Source organism: Triturus cristatus, chromosome 8, assembly GCF_964204655.1.
Source record: "Triturus cristatus chromosome 8, aTriCri1.1, whole genome shotgun sequence".
Classification (NCBI taxonomy): domain Eukaryota; kingdom Metazoa; phylum Chordata; class Amphibia; order Caudata; family Salamandridae; genus Triturus; species Triturus cristatus.
The window spans coordinates 1,187,760,180-1,187,778,747 of record NC_140591.1 but is presented as its reverse complement, the minus strand read 5'-3'; the positions used below and the strand labels follow the sequence as shown (position 1 = coordinate 1,187,778,747).

Genomic DNA, 18,568 nt, shown 5'->3' with positions numbered 1-18,568 from the left:
TAAGGGTTTTAAGGCCGGTTTGCAAATTGGATAAACACGCCATGACATGAATTGGTTACACAGGCAAGTACACTTCAGGTTTAGAAAAGCACAAGACTCCAACGGTGGTACCATCATAAGATTTTACTAAATATTCTGAACTGGAGCACTATTCATTGGGTGGGGAAATGTTTGAGAGTCTATACAATAACACATATACACAAGAAGTTACAAAATTACATAACATATTTACAATTTGATGTGAAAGCTACTGAGAAATGTTGGGCTATCCCGCCAGAGATAGTTTGTAAAAGTCTGACATCCAGGCAAACATGGACTGTGGGAGAGGGCCGTTCAGACACGTCAAGTGGCATCACTAGATGTGTGACATGGTTGCTTGATCCTTGCCATCTTTCCAATGCTGATAAACTCTATCGAGGTCAACTTACCTATTCAGGAGGTAGGCCTTAGTCCTCATCAGCATATCCAAATACTTCTGCTCTAGTCTATTTCTCAATTTACTCTTGATAGTATTCATGCGGCTAAATCCTCGTTCACAATCTGCACTAGATGCTTGAAATGTTGCACAGACATCAACAAGCTGAGACACCACACCATACTGAGCAGCATTGCATACAGTGAAATTCACCATATCTTGAAAGGTGGTAAATAAACCACACTTTACATGTTCTGCCACCACATATTTATATTCTCTGTACTGTCGAACAACATCTTCTGGTGTTTCACATTCACCCATGACCAAGACATTTTTTAACTTTTCAACAAATCTTTGTACATTCTCAGTCCCAAAATCAAAATGTGATTGTGTTGCTATTGCCTGGAATTCAAAACTTGCCCATTCTTTCAGTTCACCTTCAGAGAACCTTTTTGCATGTGCTCACAAAGAAGGGAAACAAAAGACAAAATAGGCCCACTGTCAAACTCTTGCCTTTCCTTGTACAACACCATCAGATCTCTTACATTACTGCTCCAAAATACAGTGTCACCCAAATACTGTTCCTTAATTTGGCCAATCTTTGCTCTTGCATACTGTACAGCTTCAAAAGAAGTCAAATAACTTTTTTGGAATAGTTTGCACAAAGAAGCAAATTCACCCAGAATGTCATTAAGGGAAATATGGTAGTTGGAGTCTGATAGCTTTTTGAAACAATATTTAGCAACTGGATCATTCTCCTCAACTTTCTTATGCTCAAAGTACTTAAGAAAACCCTCGTAATTCCAAATTAGTGCATTAACAGCAAAATGCCTTGAAAGCCACCGGACTTCATTCAGTGGTCGAAAAGAGACCACGTCACATTCAGTGACCGATGCAATTTCATCCAGCTTGGACTTCGTTGCAGGAGATCTTGAGAACACAGTGTAGACAGTCCTCAATAATGTCTCCATCTCTTTAATCATTGGAACCCTCATCCAGGCATCATCAACTCCCAAATCTTCTCGATGGGCGACACAATGCTGCTCAACTAGATGAGGAATGGATTGTTTAAGGCGAGTAGCAACACCATTATTCTTACCCAGCATCACAGATGCACCATCAGATGTGGACATGACCATTTTCATGAGGTCCAGTTCATTGGCAGTGTAGAATTCTTTTACAGCAGTAGTGAAAGCCTCTGCATTACAACTAGTAAGCTTCACTATGCCCCCAAACAGTGTTTTGTGCTCTGTTGATGTTACAGGTCATAACTAGAAGTACAGGATGAGCATTTTTGTAACAGAAATATCTGTGCTCTCATTAATTATCAATGTGTGATACAAGGCGTTACAAAGTTCTGCTATAGCTTCACAGTGTTTAACGCTATTGATAGCCTCAAGGAACGCAAAGGCATAGTTCTTGCTCCTCCAGCTGTCTGGTATCTTCACATACAAAGCTAGGTGATCATGGATGTCTTGTACAGATAACATTGAAGTATTCATCTTGACTGCCAGCAACACGTTGTTGATGAGTATCTTTATATCCTCAGGCAGGGATCTTTGTCGTTCAACTACTTCCATTCTAATTGCTTTGTCAGTGGCAGTTACTGTCAGCATTGCCCGTACTCCATAACCAAACCGGCAGCAGCACTTCTGTTTCTCAATATCACCATGGCAGACTCGTGAACTTTGCTAATTAGATGGTGTTTAATGTAATCCAATTTCCAGCCATCACTCCATTTCTTCCCTGTAGAAAAGTCCCCAACAATCTTGACTTCGGCACATACTTTGCAAATCAAGCCCACGCAAACCTTGCTTCGTGATTTCTGTGTCTCAGCCTCCACAATTTCTTTCATCCACTCTTCCTTGAATACAAAGCAGCATTTCTTCCTCTGTGGTGAAGCACCACACTCTCCCGAAGTTACAGCTTTGCGCTTGAACATTTCCGTACCCGCCGGTTTGAACCTGCTGTGCCACAAAGCCTGCAAAATAAAGGAACATGGCTTACAGTGACGCCTATGCTCATGAATGCAATCTGTCACGTAGTAGTGGGGTATCCCCGGCAAAACATAAAGTGTAATTACCTGGGTTTTTCTGTTCTCTGCCCTGCCCTCCCAAACTTATATGTGGCACTGTCCGTAGAGCCTTCAATAGAAGTAAAGATTGTTATGGCACAGTGTGATACAGCACATTGTGATACAGCAATATAACATGTGCAGCATGAGGGAACTCTACTAAAAGAATTACCTGTTCTGCTTGTACTCACGTACGCCTGTTTAAATGTGTGGGGTACTGTCTGCGAAACCTGCAACAGAAGAAAACATGGGTAAGGTATGTTGTTATACTACAATGTACCAGTTTAACTCTACCAAACAATTACCTGTTTTTTTATGTCAGTTCTCACGTCTGCCTGTGCAATTGTATTCGTAGTACGGTCTCACAAACCTGCAAAAGAAAAGCGATGCAGATTGTGAATCAATTTACCCAGCAACCCCCAAACCAACGAGGAACGTAAACAGAATTACCTTGTCTTTGTGGGATACGTGTACCTGACCACTCAAATCCAAATACCTTACAGACTAGAAACCTGCAATTGAAGACAAGATCGTTAGCAAACGTGCAAAGAGTTACAATCTATGAATGGGACCGGTCTAGAGATCCCAATAGGAAAAATTACCAAATAGTTACCTGGGATTCCAGTTCAGGGCAAACAGGCACGTACCCATGTGCTTCATTGTTAGCATCCATTATCTTAAACTGGCCTATGAATCTGTATTTTGTGTTACACCTTCTGTGATGCAGCTTTTCCTTGGCATTCAAACTGCTCAAATGGTCGAGTTGGGTGAAAAAGGAAATTCACAAGGAGGACTGAGCGGCACACAAGCTATCAAAAGATCCCACCTGAAGATGATGCAGTGGCATGCAAAAAATATGATAAAGACTTTCTAGCAATTTTCAGGCTACCATAGAAATGTCAAGATAACGCTGAAGATTGATGAACCTGCTGCAGAGAGATCTGAGTTTTGTGTAGTGGAGGTTTTGACTCATCATAAAGTAGCGGAGGAGGTTAAAATGCCTGATGAAAAGAAGCTGGTGAACCATGCAGATCACAAATAGCATGCAATGTAAATAGGTTAGTGCATTACTGCTTCTGTCAGAGAGCCCCTTTTGTTACTTGCAGTTTATAAGTTTAAATCCTAATATAGAACATTGAGCTATTAACTATCAAAGAGCTGCATTCCCATCCATTGAAATGGCAGAAAACCTGCGACAGACCACCCGAGCGGAAGAGTAACATAGCTTTTGATTGTAAGAACTTGAGGTTGTTTTTGAACAGTAAATAAAATAAAAAAATCAGCCTTAAATTTACAAAATCAGCATCAAGAGGAATATCCTTCAATCATGTTTTACTTGCAGATAAGTTTAAACAAAACACAGAACAAGGCACAGTAGGACGGCCTATTCAATGGAGTTCCTCAAATACATAATAGATGCTTTGATCTTATTTTGCCATAGAAAACAGTTCAAGAAATCCGTGCCTTCGCCCAAGTCATTATTCAAGCACTTACAATACTTCAGACAAAGCCTCTAGATCAGAACACCAAACCCCAGGTGCAGCGTCCAGAAATAGAAACAGTCTGGAGGTTTGGGTCCAAAACTGAAAACAGCACTCCAAATGTAGGCTCCTAAAGTAGTAAAATATACCAGGTGAGGCAACTACAACAGGTCACAATACTGCACACATGGCACAGTTTCACAGTTGGAGAGACACCTTCCACAGATGGCCACAAACTCTAGTTCACAACCTCGGCCTCAGAGCAGTTGCAGAGAAACACACCTGCACATGAACACCTGTCCACAGCTGGCCACCAAATCCACTCTACAGCTCGGGCTCATGAGCACAGTTTCACAGCTGGCCAGAAACACACCTGCACACATACACCTGTTCACAACTTTCTACAAACTCCTGTCCACAACCTTAGGCTCATGAACACCATTTCACGGCTTGTGAGAAACACCTGTACATAAACACCTGGCCCCAGCTGGCCATAAACTCCAGTTCCAAACCTCGGGCCCATGAACACTGTTTCACAGCTGAAGAGAAAAACACCTGCCCACAGCTGGCCACAAACTCCAGGCCACAACCTCGGGTTCATGAATACTGCTTCACAGCTAGAGAGAAACACACCCGCGCATGAACACCTGGCCACAAACTCCAGGCCATAACCTCGTGCGCATGAATACCGTTTCACAGCTGGAGAGAAACATCTGCACATGAACATCTGGCCACAGCTGTCGCAAAACTCCAGGTGACAACCTCGGGCTCATGAACACTGTCTCACAGCTGGATAGAAACACACCCACACAGCTGGGCCCATGAAGAACTCCACAGCTGAGCCTCACAAGCCACCATTTCTATTAATGGCCTTCCAAGAGCTTCTCAAATATAGAAAGTGCAACGACGCAACAGTAACAGCAGTTAGAGCTATACAAATACAAATAACATAATTTTCAACATTGTAAAGCCTTGAAAGGTCATACGTTATGCAGTTTGCATCAGCCCTTTTGGGGGGAAATTACCCTCAGAACATTTGATCTGAAACCACAGCAAAACACCTGAATGTGTGAAAAAGCAGTAGAGAACAAGAGACTGAAAGGCTGTAAGAGAGAGCGGTGCCGAAGGGGTGTGTGGACGCCTACAACACATGGGGATGACAACTGCAAAGTATTTAAACTTTACCTGACAAATAACGCTTTAGTATTTAACGCATAAAGCACCCATTGGTGGAATTCACAAAGTTTGGCCGTATCGCCAAACTTAGGGCCCCATTACGATGTCCGCCAGCCACCATAACGGTAAACGGGACCGACTGCCAGAGGTGCGGCGGTCCCGCTAGGCCCATTAGGATGTGACCGCCACTCTGTCAGTCGCATCCCACATCTATTACATTGCAGCGGGCGGTGCTGTAAGCAGCACCCGCCGCAATGTAAAATCTTCATGTTGTGCATTGGCATGCACAACGTGACAGGCACCGCGCAGTGCCTGCCACCTTGTCCATGGCAATGAAGGTGTGTACAATAGGTACCCCCCAAGTGCAGCCACCCACCCCCTCACCGCCCAGGGGCCTGCAACTGACCCACAAAGCCATTTACCACAAGCCTTTCCATGGCGGAGTCTCCTCCATTGAAAGGCATACCCACCGCATACATCCTAATATGGAAGGCGGTGCCTGCAAGGCACCACCACCATATTGTGTGCCTTTTCCACCCGTCCGGCAATCCGACCGGTGAAAAAGCGGCAGACAGACTTTCCGGCCGGCGCGGTACCCCCGCCATAGTAATATGGTGGGGGGTAAATTGTGCTGTGATGTCGTGCGGATCGCCACCGCCCGCCACCGCCGGCTGGGTGGTGGCGATCTGAATGACATCATAATGGACCCCTAGGTTTAAACTTCACCTGGTAGCGAAGTTTCATGCAACACAAAGTTTTTGAGAGATAACTTTGCATCAAAATCCTTACTATAAAGAGACTCTCCTGCTAAGAGTTCCACTACCTCCTGGGGAGAAATTCGAAGTAAAGAAAGGCATGAGGGGTGAGTTACAGAAATGGATTGTGTAGTGAGGAGGAAGCAAATCCGCACTGTTCAAAAAAGGAATTACAGAGTTCACAGTTCAAAGGAAGGCAGAATGGTACCTTTAAATCTCGAGAGATAAGTAATAGAAGGTCATTAGCATTAACTTGTTCAGAGCTAAAAGTGTTTGATCGTGAACAGATACATATCAGCCTCTGAGTATGGAAACAGTCCAGCCCGAACTGGCAGGCCAGGTCTTCCCTGGACCGGAAACAAGCATCCTGAGACAGGTTTAGAGGTATCACCCCATATTAGCCAGGCTAGCTTTACTCCAGTGGCATGGCGAGCATGGGGCCCATGTCTGGGCCTACCTATCCCACTTAGGGTGACAAATACAAAAATTACAATTGATGGGTGTTTTTTGGGGGGTATTACCCCTCAATAGCCAGGCTAGCTTGAGTCCAGTGGCATGGTGAGCACGACAACCAGGTGGCCAGAGCACAGTGCAAATCAGACCCTGTACATATTCATCACCTTAATGTTCATAGGGCCAATGGCCTGGATACCCCCTTTTAAACTACCCTGCTTGACCTACCAAGTACCCCGTTTAACAAACTAATTGATCACTCTGAACTCAACCCCTCCTCTGAATACCCCACCACCACCATATATTGTACTAATGTTTGCTCCTCCCCTTTATCTTAGCCCAGTAAACAAAACCTGTTGCATGACTTTTCTCTACCTATATTGTATGACTCTTTGCTATGCCTACTGAAAACAAGGTAAACGATGCACATGTAATTCTTGTAAAGACATCCCCCGTTGTTATAGCTCTTGTAATCAATCTTTATGTAATTCTTGTAAAGAGCTTGTATGCCCTTGGGTCTAGTTTGTGCTACAAAAAACTCAAATAAATAAAAGCTATAACTGTCTCCCCTACACCCCAAGTCATCACCTCCATTAGCAAGTCTGGATACAACCACTCCACGTCCCTACCTACCTCAAACCATCACCTTCATTTGCAAGACTGCACACCCCCTCTGCCTAGCTCAAACCATCACCTCCACTTGCAAGTCTGCACAACCACTCTACCTAACTCAAACCATCCACTGCACTTGCTAGACTAGCTACCTCCTCTACTTTGTTCAAAATATCTTTCCACTTGCTAGTCTGGCCACCTCCTCTACTTATCTTAAACTATCAGTTCCACTTGCTAGCCTGGATATCACCTCTACCTAACACAAACCATCACCTCCACTTGCTTTGCTGGCCACCTCCTCTAACTCAAACCATCACCTCCACTTGAAAGTCTGAACACCCCCCACCTACCTCAAACCATCACCTCCACTTGCAAGTCTGGACACCTCATCTAATGTCAAACTATCAGCGCCACCTCAGGTCTGGACACCCCCCTCTACTTGGCTCAAACCATCACCTCCTCTTGCGGATCTGGATACCTCCTCTACTTGGCTCAAACCATCACCTACACTTGCAAGTCTAGACACCTCCTCTACTTAACTCACAATATCACCTCCACTTGAAAGCCTGGCCTTTGAAATGATAGACTATGGATTTTCCCAAAAACACATACAATACGTATGCACAGAGGTGCTTTTGGTCAGCAGGCTTCAGCAATTGGCCTCCTTAATCATCTTCACATTTTGCTTCCTCCCACCACAGAATGCAGCATACTCTTTTGTGAGTAAAGCGCGGTGCGGGGCAGATTGCTTGCTTTTATTTAAGTATTCATGTTAATCACAGCTCGTGAAGGGGCTGTGATTAACATGAATACTTAAACTAAAGCACACAATATGCCCAGTACGGCGCTTTACTAACTTCAATATGAGGAGTGATGCTTAGTGATAAACATGTGTGGAAGATGGGCTGTAAAGCGCTCCACAAAAGCAGTTTACTGTATGACCCCGACACACTCCAGGAAGAAACTCGAGGCTCGGAGGCATGCGCAGGCCAAGCGGTGCAGGCTATTCCAAGGGGAGGGTCCCTAAATTGTAGTGTTCAGCAGTGTGTTCGGAGACCAAGCAATAGTCTAAGTGAGCGCTTAGGAACCAGGTTCCAAATAAGAAATTTCTAAATGAGCAAGATGACCAATCTCAGAAGGGGGCGGATGAAGAGTTAACATTTATCCCTTATTCCAGGCACCAAGACAACAATAACCGGGGGAGCTCGATCAGTCTGCTCCCTTTATCCACAGTCAGTCAAAGAGTGGCCACGAAGCAGGGGTCCCTGCCCAGAGGGCAACTTCAGATGCTGTCCTCAGTCGCAGCAGGATGGCTGGAGCCCCTCAATAATATCTCAGGCCCAAGAAAGCTGGAGGGGGGCCCAGGAGTCGGAGGTAAGTGAGACGGGACGACAAGTAGTGGCCCAGAGAGTCAATAGCCACCCAGAGGGCAGTGCACAGGGAGGAAGCCTCCAGTGTAGGCACCCAGAGGGCACAACCAGCAATCTTGTCCACAGTGGCATAGGCCAAGCAAACCTTACCGTCGTCGGGTCCCCAACGTTGGCAGGCCTCGTCTGGACACTCACGCACTTCACTCTCCAGAGCCAGGCACCACACATCAGCAACTCACCACCACGTGCCCAAGTTCAATCCAGGTCGGGCTCCGCTGATGCTTGTCAGGCATGGCCACAAGAGCCAGCCTTGGTCTTCCCCTGTACCCTGCACTGCACTTTACTAACAAACGATTACAGCAAATTTAAAAACACAGCGTGTACTGTCAGAATAAATTGAAAGTACACTCTGTGTTTTTTAACTTGATGTACTCTTTTGGGAGTAAAGCGCGGTGCAGGGCAGATTGTGTGCTTTTTTAAGTATTCGTGTTAATCACAGCTCGTGTGAAGGGGCTGTGAAAAACATGACTACCTAAACTAAAGCACACAATACGCCCTGCACCATGCTTTACTAACAGCCCAACCCCCAAGGCCCAAGCCCGACAGCCAGTCTTACCTGCACTCCCGACACTTCCTCTGTCCATGCCGCTTCTAGGAAGTGCCTGTTTTTTGCGCCGCTCGCTTTTTCAAGCAAGATACAATGTAACACTTTGCCTGTACTGATCCTTATTCAAAGATGCAAATCATCAAGGTGACAGCAACCAAATTATTGTCAACCTCCTCAAAAATTATTTAAAAATATATTTTATTTTTCATTTTTCAAAAATCATTTTGTTTTTCACATAGTATCATAATTCAACAATTTTTGACATTACACCACAAGACCAAAAAACAATTTGACCAAACGAAAACACTGAATGACAAGAGGTCAATAGACCGATAATGGACAACATCAAAGACGACTTACTCACATACAAAACATAAAACACAGAACATATAAACTAAATAATCTTTTTTGTTCAAGAAATTTTTACATTGGTTAATCCATCCAGAGAAACCAAAAAAAACAGTGTGGCTGGGGCTTCAGGACCAATCACTATTTGGCGAAATCGGTCGATTTCGCATATAGACTCAATCAATTGCTAGCTAAAAAGGTTTTTAATGTGAAAAGAGCCACGGTCTCGGGAGCCTCATCAATTGGGGTAAAACAGGATCAGGAAATTGGTCCTGCCACGAGGCCGATTAGACCCACAAATAAAAGAAATCAACGAAAGGTCACATCCTTTCTATTCAAGCCATTATGAAGCCCCACAGGCTCTTTTCACATTAAAAACCTTTTTAGACAGCAATTGATTGAGTCTATATGAGAAATCGGCTGATTTCACCAAATAGTGATTGGTCCTGAAGAGAACCCCCAGCCAACAACTCACGGGGTTCGACACGCGTTGACCTTTTTTGTTGTTATTGTAAAACAAGTGTGATCAATGATAAGTTTTCTGCCTGGTTAAACGAATTACGAAACAAATGTCTATAAATTGGCACAGTGCAGAAATTTTTCTGCTTAACAATTCACACTATTTTTTCGGTTTCTCTAGATGGATTAACCAATGTAAAAAATTCTTGAACAAAAAAGATTATTTAGTTTTTATGTTCTGTGTTTTATATTTTGTATGTGAGTAAGTCGTCTTTGATGTTGTCCATTATTGGTCTATTGACCTAGAGTCATTCAGTGTTTTCGTTTGGTCAAATTGCTTTTTGGTCTTGTGATGTAATGTCAAAAATTGGTGAATTATGATACTATGTGAAAAACAAAATGGTTTTTGAAAAATGAAAAATAAAATATATTTTTGAATAATTTTTGAGGAGGTTGACAATAATTTGGTTGCTGTCACCTTGATGATTTGCATCTTTGAACAAGGACCAGTACAGGCAAAGTGTTTTGTTGTATCCTGATTGGAGGCTCAGCCTTGCTGATTAGAGCCATACCTTGTGTTGTTTTCTTAAAGCGGCGGCGCAAACTCTCTCGCTGAATGTCCTATGTGTGCACGCGCTCCACACGGCAGTGAGCGCTTGTAGGAAGAGAGGTGCGCATGCGCACGCACCTTAAAGGGAACAGTGCTTATGAGTTTGTGAAGGGAAAGGGACTCTTACTGGGCAAGTTACCCTTTGCCCTCAGGTGTGGGAGAAGGCCATAACTGAATGTATGGGGATTGTACTTTACTGAAATTGACGTATTTCTATCACCACCATTCTTTTCAGGTTTCAGGATTCTTTGGAGTGAGAGGAGCTACTCCCAGAAGTTGTCATTAGTTTCAGTCACATGGCCATAAAATCAGCTAAATGGCCATGGCGCACAGCATAAAGTTACAGCCAAGGCAACTGCTGTGACTGCTGTTGCTGCCCCCTTGGTGATGGATATTCTTGAGCCCTGGGTCTTCAGATAGGTCTTCCTTATAAAATATTTAGAGTTATAGATGTTGGTCAGTTGTTCTGCACCCTGAGATAAAGGTATTGTCACATTGAAGGTTTCAAGATAAAAGTTGAATCGGTTTTGGCTATACAGTTGAGACAGCTAAAGAAACATGAGCATACCTGAGGGCAGTAATCTCATAACATGAAGCCCTTGTAGCCTAGTGGAAACTGTTTTGGTCTATGGATAAAAACATTTGTAATTCAATACATCCATTGTTCAAGTTTGCTTGTCCATTTTCAGTTTTATATTTAAATGTTAATGTGCTGGTCTACAGCATATCTATGCCTATGATTTAGTGCTACGTGTCAAACTGCTTAATATACTTTACTAGGAAACCTTACCATTAAACCGGGTGAGGTAGCTTTCCATTGGAATCAGGGGTAAGCAATGGCTGTATTCTGCTGAGATAGGAGCTTATCCTACATTCTCTTGGCTCTTCTATTTGTCATACCTTTACCTTGCTAGAAGTGATGGGTCAGTCAAGTTGGTTAGACACCTGCTGCTGAGGTCTGTCGGGGGCCAGTTGGTCATGGACTCTGGTCCCAGGGCATCCTTTCCCCCTTTCATCCTTGTGGAATTGTTGTCATGGGGAATGTTGGCTTCTATTGAACACTGTGTTTTTGGCTGCTAGCAAGTGGTATTGATAATTGTACAAATGCTTAAGCATGCATGCATCTGATCATCTACCTCAAGTATTCTACTCAATAATTACGATAACAGAGGTTTTTTGCCTTTCTATTTCAATGCCTGTCACTCTTCCAGAGGTGATAATACACCATGTCAATGGGCAAAAACATCAAACTAAGTAAATACATTCATAAATAAATAACTAGGTAATAAAAATAACAAAATCAAATTTTGTTAAACTTTAGATGTTAGTATTATCGCCATATTAATGTGAAACCGTCTGTATTTTCTACAGACTAGTGAAAATATATTCTGAAAACCTGTTTATTATCTGTGACACTCATCTGTTTGTTTTAAAATGTCAAACATGTTCCTTGCTTAGGCGCCTATTATTATACCCCACTGTTTGTTGGAGTAATCTTTTTCACAATATTTGATTTTTTTCAGCAGTTTTGGTTTGATGTACTGTACTTTTTTACCTGAGCCTTGGCTTCATCAATTCACTTTTGAGAATATAGATAAAAGAATTGGGCCTTCGTCCTCTTGTGCATCAATATTTACATAAGTCCTGATACCAGTTTCCAGTGCCCAAATCCGCATGGAGTGACGAGTAGTTATGATCTTGGCGGTTGTAGTTTGGATTTGTAAGTACCAATTGGGAGAACGATGTTGAGGTTGTGAGGTTAGAGTAAATGTGTTTTCTTTGTAAATAAGTTGAATAGTACAAGAAGTTGTTGAAGAGATAAAGTTGATTTAAGGCTCCAAGAAGCCAAAAGACCCCAGGTTATTAATCTTGTTTTGCAAAGTGAATAGTAGATGTGGAGTATGAGGTACCATCACTTCCATATGTAACTATAGGGACAAATATTGGCGATTGATTAACTTTGATAATGCTGGTGAAAACTTATTGCATACTAGGGTGAAGCTGCATTAATTGGTGTGGATTTCCACTGGTTGAAAAGTCACTGTAGATTTCTGTTGAGTAAATGTAAGTGTGAAATGTTTCCCTAGAAGAAAACAGCTGAGCAAACAAGACTGGTCAGATAAAGTGTTAGAGTAATGAAGAGGGGAAAAAAGAAAAGAAATTGTAAAGGAAGGGTGAATGCTGCAAGGAGTGAGAAGTTCACATCATAGTGCCCGATTCCGAACTCACTCGGAGAGCCCTACTGCTGACTCAGTCCTGTAGAGCATTCCGAACGACTAATGCTCCTGGGCTCCGAACGCCCAAGTACGATGCTAGTACGCGCTGACAGACTCGGGTCGTCCGGAGCCCCATGAAGTCAATGGGAGTCTGTAGTACATCGCGTGCATAGGCTTTCAGCGCTGAAACAGGTATGTCGCGGAAAAGGGTGCCACCTGTCGCCGGGATGCCTCGGTGCCCTCCACACCGTACATGTATGTGTTGGTGGGCCATTCGGTCCCCGCCGTGACTGACTCACAAGGCTATGGGTGAAGGGGGGCCCGCTATAGCCCCACAAAGTCTGCTTCCCGAAGCTATTTTAAGACGGAGGCTCCAAGTCGATCAGGCTGCTAAACATGCGCCTCGTACTTGGTCGCTTGGAAATCAGACCCATTGCGCTGAACGAGTTTGACATGTTGTAGTCACCCAGAGGGCTCTGCTGGCGGGTATGAGTCGCTCGGAGCACAAGGCGATATTCACATCGTACTCGCTTGCTTTTATGGCAGGGTGAATTGGTCGAAAATTGCGCTTGCGACTCTGGCTTGCTCCTGACGGATGCCGTCAGGAGTCCTCCTGAACGAGACTGGAATCGGGCCCATAGTGTTTTGCCCTGGGATTGGTTGGCTGGTGTGTTTTGCACTGTTAATGGTTGATAGTGGTCTGAGCCGCATTTGTATTGGATTTAGTTGGTTTGAGCTCTGTTCGTGGATTAGATAAAAGATTTAACAAAAATGTAACCTGTTCTTTTATTGGCAATTGAACATTTTGATGAATACCAAAACATTTGGCTTTTGAAAACAAATTAATCAATTGGATTATTGAAAATGAAATGTTTTAAGGATTTTAAGTTTTTTGTGAAGGGGAATGTTATTATTCCTGTTCGGAAGGTGAGGAATCGCCTCCTGAGGGTACTACAGCTTACATAATGACTACGGATTATGGATGAAATCCATGTTTATGGCTAAAACAATGGATGAGAATTACAGAAGATGAGGGTGCGTTATGCTTTCCTAGATTTTGAGCTTTTAATACCAGTTCATATTAGATCATTCGAGAGGAAAATTATATGAAATGTAGGCACTACTGCAACCCATGCAATATGGAGCCTTATAGATTAGGGAAAAAGTTGTGAAAGAGAAGGAGAGGGACAAATATCAGAGGAGAGCAGGTAGAGAAATGAAAAATTATGCAAATGCTCAATGGGACGAAGAACAGCGTATGTGGAGGAAAGGAATTATTGAGGGAACCAGACTGTATTCAATACGTCAGGGATGAAGGAGAAGTATTGATTAATTGATTGATTGAAGTATAAGGATGCAGGGAAGCATGAATGGGAAGATTCAGATACTGATTCGGGAGACTACCTATTAGAGGAAACGCTGTCATCCCGACCACCTTCTGTAACCTATAAAAATCCAGGAGCAATAAGTGTTAGCACTAGTCAGACTGTGGCTACTGCTCCAGCACTTCCATATCCACCTTCTATTGAACGACCCTGACAGGTTTTGCAAATTTCCTGACCAAAATAAGATGACCAGTAGCTGTGGTCTTAATTGATACTGATCCAGTTGTATCTTCAGTAATATCTGATGCGCCACCTCACATTGAGAGAAACCAAAAGGCCACAACAACTCCAGTTGCTGATGTGCCGACAACTCAAAATACACACTTAGTACTGTGGAGACCCCAACAGAATTTACAAGCTTTAATGGGCGGAGGTGCACAGACAGAATATTGAGTTTCAAATATCGATATACAAAAATATCGAACTTGAAATATCGTCATACAGGAATATCGAGAGTGAGAATATCGTAGTCAGGGAAAAGAATGGGAAGTAATTTAATTATAATAAAGTAATTAATATTTTTCATTTATTAGTATTTTTTAATTTAGATTTTATAGTGTTAATTGTGGGAATTAATTTGATTAATTAATTATTAATTGTTTGTTAATTGTTATTAATTAATTGATAATTATGTTAATTGTGGGTTTTTTAGGAGCGAGTTGTGGGGATACAGGGGAATAGGGTGGGAAGTAATTTCATTTTAATAAATGTAATAATATTTTTTATATATTAATATTTATTTGATTTTTAATTTATTGTGTTAATTGTGAAAAATTATTTATTAATAATTATGTATCAATTCTTTGTTAATTATTATTGATTAATTAAATATTTTGTTAATAATTTTGTTAATTGTCTCATTTTTTAGGAATGGGTGGTGGGGTTTATTGGGGAATAGGGTGTGGAGTAATGGTAATTAATCATTAAAAATTAATTATGGCAATTGTTTTATTAATTTGAGATGTGAGTTGAAGGGTTTACAGTGGTAAAGTGTATGTAAGTAAATTATTTTCAAATAATTAATAAGTTGCTGTTAATTGAAAAAATGTAAAACATTTCAAATTAGTTATGGAAGTTGTGTAATTACTTTTATGTTTTTTTGTGGTGTTTATTGGGGTAGAGGGTGGAAGGTATTGTGGGCCCCATGCATCAAACTAAACACAAGCCGCAAACAGGCAGATTCACAGAATCTGCCCCTTTGCGACTGGTATTTTTGCACTTCGGATGCATCATCCCAAATGCAAAAAACGCAATTTAAGTAATCGCAAATTTGCGATTAGTTAAATTTCGATTGCATTTAAGAAATCACAAATTGCGATGCCTCAAATGCAATGCATGAGGATATTTAAAATAGCGATTTTGATATAAGGGGACGCCAATTACCGACAAATGAAACTTGATGGTAATTAGCGAAAACTTTGAAAAATGCACCAAAGTGCATTTTTCAAAGTTCAAGGTTACACACACACATGCCCTTGGCACGTGGCACCCTAGCACCCTTGAAATTGCATGCGCAGTTTGCAAGTACCTATTAGGTACTCGCAAATTGCATATGCAATTCCCATTCATTCCAATGGGCCTCCCATAGGAATGAATGGGAAGCAATTCCTTAATTGTGACTCGCTAATTAATTAATTGCCTACATGCATAGCCAATAGCGAATCTTTAATTGCGATTCCTTAAAAATCGCAATGAAGGATTCGCTATTGGCTATTTTGATGCTTGTGGGGGTGTATGATTTATAAATTAATAAATATTTTCTCATTATTATTCATCCTTTAATTGATACATTTTTATGGTTTTTGTTTACTTTTATTTTGTGCGTGGATTTTGGTTTTATAGGGGTAATGTTTGGTTGGTAAATTAATTTTTATTTGTTTTAATTTGATTTTGAATTATTAATATTTGTTTATTTGATAATTCATTATTATAATTATAGAGGGACAAACATTTTTGAAATTTAGATGTGTGTTTTGAAATGTGTGGTGTTATAGGGTAGGAAATAAGGAATGTTTATTTTATGTAACAATTAATGTTTTTGATTATAATTAATTTATAATAAATATAGTTATTTGTTTGTAATTGTTTTTAATTTTTATAAAATAATGTTTGTTGATAATTTTTTGATTTTTTTAACATTATAATATGTTTCAATTTTTTGTTATATTTATATATTTATTATCTTTGTGTTTTTAACAATTTGTGTATTGTAGTTGATCTTTTGTTCATTTATTTTTTATTAACTTTATTGAGAATATTAATTTTAACCCTCCGCTATCTAACACTTTCCCTACTGTTGCATCCACTGGAGTGGGAATAGTCATGTTTAACCCTATGCTATCCAACACTTTCCCCACTGTTGCACTCACTGGAGTAGGAATAGTAATTTTTACTTCTCCGCTATCCAATACTTTCCATACTGTTGCACTCAGTGGAGTGGTAATAGTAATTTTTGCTTCTCCGCTATCCAACACTTTCCCTACTGTTGCACTCACTGGAGTGGGAATAGTAATTTTTACCCCTCCGCTATCCAACACTTTCTCTACTGTTGCATTCACTGGAGTGGGAATTGTAATTTGTTCACCTCCACTATCCAACACTTTCCCTACTGTTGTACTCACTAGAGAGGGAATAGTAATTTTTACCCCTACGCTATCCAGCACTTTCCCTACTGTTGCACTCACTGGAGTGGAAATAGTAATTTTTACCTCTACGCTATCCAACACTTTTCTAACTGTTGCACTCAATGGAGTGCAAAATGTAAGTTTAAAATGTTTTAATTATATTCATATTTTAATTTATAATACAAGGTTTTTATTAGATTTTGTGTTATAGGTATATGTATATTTATATATATTTATTTGTAAATTTATATATATTTATAACATTTTAAAATAAATGAAAGCTATTAGTTTATTAATTGTTTTAAAGTAAATATACATTTATATGTTAAATTTTATATATGTACATTTACATTTTTTAAATTAGATTTATTTATTATATTTGTTTAAATGTCTATTACATCTAAATATTTTTTTAAATTTCATTTTATTATTTAATTTATTAAACATTATTTGTTATATATAAAAAAATCGTTATTTTGAAAATAATATTTTTTACATCTATATAGTTTTTTTGATATTTTTGTATATTACATTTTAAAAATAGGATGTCGATATTGTGGATGCCGATATTTGTGTGTCGATATTTGTGTATGGGGATAGTTTTGTGGACTTTGGTCTTTATGACTCCCTTAGGCTCTAAAGAGTGTAAATGTAGGAATAAAAGTTTGGATTGAGGAATTGATTAGGAAAAGAAGGGCAGAGGTTACAGAACCTCCGAAAGATGTTCCATAATTAAAAATTGATCTGGAGGAATTAATCAGAGGGTGCTTAGACTTCGATCAGCTGCATCGACATGAAAGACCTGAACTTTTTTTTCCTATTCAAAGAAATTACACGAAGAGCAGCTACAATACACAATCATTTGGCAGGAGTGGCAAGGAAATACGATGTGGATCTTACCAATAATGTCAACTTACATAGAAATTATAGGGTAAAGTTGGCTGACCAAGCAACTGGAAATTTGAGATTTGCGGGGATGCCAGTCCACGTTATGGAATTGATTAAATGCATTCGCAGACGGAAAGATGTGGAAAAGTTGGAACTCAGATATGAAAAAAAATCTGGAAAGAACAAAAAGAAGGGAACTGAGGATAAGCCGAATGAAGTGAGGGAAGTGACAGAAGATCCACTGAGGGAAGCAGTTGGATGTGCCTATGTCCATGTTCCATGGAATAGAGGTGATTTGTCTTCATTTACAAACAATTTTCCAAAACTGAGAGACAAGCCATTGCAATGGTATGATCATGTCGAAAGGTTTATTAAGATTGCAAAGGAGGAAAGACTTGAATAAATTATTTGACATTATGGTTCTACCAGACTTGTGGTCATAACATAAGATATCTGTACAGTTACCAAAAGCTGAGCTGCAGAGAGAAAAGGGAACTGGTGCTCCATCACCTGTAGTGATGGAAAAATATGAGGCAGTCATACATTTTCTGAAAGAGAAGATTCCTCCAAAGGGGTTGAAAATTAACCCCTTCGATGCTCATGACGGAGCGGTTCCGTCATGAGCATCGGTTGGGCTGTTCTTATGACGGAACCGCTCCGTCATGAGCACAGCCCCTGGGGGAAGCGCTGGCGCTCCCCCCCTGGGGCATCGATCGTGCCCCCACCGAGGGGGATGGCAGCGGAAGAGTTTCTGCTGCCACCCCCGAGTCCCCCCACGCTTCCCCATGACGTCAGCGCGCGCCAACGTCATCAGGAAGCGCTGGAACGCCTGGAAGCCATTTGCTTCCAGGCGTCCCAGCAGCATCAACAGGTATGTGGAGCTCTCCGGTGGGGACGCGGGAGCCGCGGCGGTGATTTTCAAAGTATTGAGGCATCTGGGGAGAGGAAAGAGTATTTCCTCTCCCCTGATGTCTCAATACAGGGCATTCCTGCAGCACAATCGCGCACAGCATCGCGATCGTGCTGCAGGAATGCCACCACTAGGCACCAGGGATGCGTTTTTTGTGATAAAGGAAGCGACCCCTTGGGCAAGGG

The 18,568-nt window shown here is 41.2% G+C and overlaps 1 pseudogene; it reads right to left on the bottom strand.

The window, feature by feature from the left end:
- Positions 1–342: 342 nt before the first annotated feature.
- On the bottom strand, positions 343–2,031 carry LOC146805592 (E3 SUMO-protein ligase KIAA1586-like; annotated as a pseudogene).
- Between the last annotated feature and the right edge of the window lie 16,537 nt (positions 2,032–18,568).